The 3,576-nt window shown below is 36.0% G+C and overlaps 1 pseudogene; it reads left to right on the top strand.

Annotated features, from left to right (window-relative positions):
* The first annotated feature begins 303 nt into the window (after positions 1-303).
* Positions 304-2,758, top strand: LOC110217397 (NEDD8-activating enzyme E1 regulatory subunit-like; annotated as a pseudogene).
* The last annotated feature ends 818 nt before the right edge of the window (positions 2,759-3,576 follow it).

Genomic DNA, 3,576 nt, shown 5'->3' with positions numbered 1-3,576 from the left:
TAATACCTTTAATTTAATTTTCTTTTCTTACTGCAATAACTAGGATTTCTAGTACAATATTGAATACCATTGGTGATAATGGACATCCTTGATTCACCCCTGATCTTACTGGGAAGGCTTCTAACTTATCAGCATTAAAAAAAAAATGCTTGCTAATGGTTTTAGGTAGATACTATTCATTGTTTTAAGGAAAGCTCCATCTATTCCTATGCTTTCTAGAGTTTTTAATGGGAATGAAAGTCTTATTTTATCAAAGCTTTTTTTCTGGTGTGACAGGCATGAGGCCATAACTCAGGAGGGACTATGGCATAGCCAAAGGCAGGGAAGCTGCCCAAGGAGCAGAAGCATGACTGGCAGCTGAAATCGTGGGGTGATCACGGACAAGAAGCTTCAGAATCTGCTCATGTTTGCCTAATAAACGCAATAGCCATAGGAATAGAAATTCTGAGAAATCTGGTATTACCAGGTATTGACTCATTTACAATTGTTGATGGAAATCAGGTCAGCAGAGAAGATACTGAAAACATTTTTTTCTTCAAAGAAGAAGTATTGGAAAGAACCAGGCTCAAGCTGCCATGGAACTCTTACAAGAATTAAATAGTGATGTCTTTGGGAGTTTTGCAGAAGAAAGTCCAGAAAAACTCCTAGACAATGATCCTTCATTTTTCTGTAGGTTTGATGTGGTGGTAGTGACTGATTTGCCAGAAAGTACATTGCTACACCTAGCAGAAATCCTCTGGAAAGCTTGCATCCCTCTTTTGGTCTGTGGCACATATGGGCTGGCTGGTTATATGAGGATCATTATAAAAGAATGTTCAGTAATAGAAGCTCATCCAGATGATGCACTAGATCTTCAGCTGGATAAGCCATTTCCTGAGCTAAGAAAACATACATAGTCCTTTGATTTAGAGCATATGGAGAAGGACTATAGCCACATTCCATGGATTGTGATTGTAGCTAAGTATTTGGCCAACTGGAACTGGCTGGGTCACCACTGTGGCAGCTGGGACAGGTTGTAGTTTGTCCTTCATTCTCTTGAAGACGATCATGACATCAGGAAGATGATGGCATGACTTGCAGATGAATTGTATTTAAAGGAGAAGTGAGTCAAGGGATGGGCCCTTTAATAAAAACAAACAAACAAACAAATGGATAAACAAATAAATAAATAAATAAATAAACAAGGAGGGGAAGACTGTCAGGGTTGCTGGCCAAAAGAGAAACAATTACTATTTATATTCACTCTGAGCCAGGAGCTAAGTAGGTTTCAGACATCAAAATTTACCTTCCTTTGGGCAGAACATCCTCAGGTAAGGGCATGATGGCTGAAACCTACCTAGTTATCTTGGGGTGTGCTGGCTAGATTTCTTTCTTAAAGATCAAGTCTTAAACTCAGTTCACTGGGGCTGTCACTGACTGGGCAACAAAAAGTTCCTTCCCAAGCACCACTTAATGGTAACCTTTTGGGTCCTCCTGGCTCAGAATGAACATAAATAGTAATTGTTTCTCTTTCTATTAAAGGGGCCATCGCTTGACTCACTTCTTAAATAGGCCTATTCACTGAATGGGCCTTGTCTTGCTCAAAGTGAGACTCAGAAAGACCTTAGCTTAAAAAGTCCAAGGTCTCCTACTGCATCCTGGGCCATCTTTAGTTATCCTAATATATATCTGGTCACTGGACCCAGATGGCTCTGGAGGAGAAAGTGAGGTTGGTGACTTTACACAATTCTTCCTCTCACAAATCCAATTCATCTGCAAGTCATGTCATTATCTTCCTGATGTCATGGTCATCTTTGAAAGAACGAAGGACAAACCACACAGAAGTATTAGGCACAGTGGTACGGTGACAAGAATGGACAAATACCTAAAACATACAAAGAGAAAGAAGGCTTTAGAGATTTGATTAGACAAAGTATTCTGAAGAATACAAATGATGTTCCAGAAGATGAAGAAATTTTTAAGAAGTTATTAAAAATGTGAATACAGCACTAAGTACTACTCAGATACCAAGCAGTATTGAAAATAAATTTAATGATGATCACTCTATCAATATCACTAGAGTCAAACCACCCTTTCGAATTTTGGCTTGGGCTTTAAGAGAATTTGTGACAAGTGAGGATTAAGGAAACTTATCTGTTTGAGACACTATTCCTGATATGACTGCAGATTCTGAGAAATTTATAAAATTACAAAATATTTACCACAAAAAAAGCAAAAACAGATGCTGCTACTGTGGGTAATCATGCTACCAAATTGCTTCAATCCATAGGTCAAGCACTAGAGTCCATTTCACAGAAGGAATTAAAATTACTCTGCAGCAACTGAGCATTACTTTGAGTGGTGAGGTGTTTATCCCTCACTGAAGAATATGGCTTGGACACTTTTAATAAGAATGAAATTAATTCCAGCATGGATAATCCAGATAGTGAAAGAGTATTATACTTAATGCTTTGAGATATTGACAGATTCCAAAAATGATATGGAAGATATCTAAGAATTTATAACTATCAAATTGAAGATGACACAGGGAAATTGAAATCTTGCCTGACCAGCTTCCTTCAGGAACATGGCTTGTCTGTAACGGTAAAAGATAGTAGCATCCATGAATTGGTATGGAGTTGCTGAACCCCATATGATTGCTGCATTCTTAGGAGGAGCTGCTGTTAAGGAAATTATCAAAACAGTTCTCAAACAGTCTGCGATTTTTAATAATATCTGTATTTGCAGTGGCATATCACAAACCTCAGTATCTTTTTAGTTGTATAAAAAATTACAGTTATGTTAATAGTTTGTTCATGGTTGAAATCGTAATGGCCTTCAGAGTATGATAAATTCTACATAATTCTGTTAATACAGGGCTGCTAAATTGTTTCCTTAATAAACATTAATAATGATTTTTTTAAAAAAGCTTTTTCTGCATCTATTGATGCATTCATATGATGTTATTGATATGATCAATTATGCTGCTAGTTTTCCTAATATTGAAACAGCCGAGCATTCCTGGTATAAATCACCCCTGGTCATGGTGTATGATCTTTGTGAAATATTGTTATACTCTCCTTGCCAGTATTTTATTTAAATTTTTGCATCAATATTCTTTAGGCAAATTGGTCCATAGTTTTCTTTCTCTGTTTTTGTTTTTCTTGGTTTAGGTATTAGCACCATATTTGTGCTGTAGATCAGATTTAGTAGGATTACTTTTATAACTATCTTTCTAAATGTTTCATATAATACTGGAATTAATTGCTCTTTAAATGTTTGGTAGAACTCACTTGTGAATCCATCTGGTCTTGGGGATCTTTTTCTTAGGGAGCTCATTTATGGTTTGTTCCATTACTTTTTTCCCCCTAAGGTAAGTTTACTGAAGTATTCTATATCCTTTTCTTTTAACCTGGACAATTTAAATTTTTTATAAATGTACATCCATTCACTTAGGTTGTTAGATTTATTGGCGTATAATTGGGCAAAACAGTGCCTAATATATGCTTTAATTTCATCTTTATTAATTGTGAATTCACCCCTTTCATTTTTGATACTATTAATTTGCTTTTCTTCTTTCTTTTCTTAATCAAATTA

The sequence above is a fragment of the Phascolarctos cinereus genome, unplaced genomic scaffold, assembly GCF_003287225.1.
Source record: "Phascolarctos cinereus isolate Bilbo 61053 unplaced genomic scaffold, phaCin_HiC Scaffold_9;HRSCAF=440, whole genome shotgun sequence".
Taxonomy (NCBI): domain Eukaryota; kingdom Metazoa; phylum Chordata; class Mammalia; order Diprotodontia; family Phascolarctidae; genus Phascolarctos; species Phascolarctos cinereus.
The sequence above is the reverse complement of the archived record's forward strand: the minus strand, read 5'-3'. Positions and strand labels throughout refer to the sequence as shown.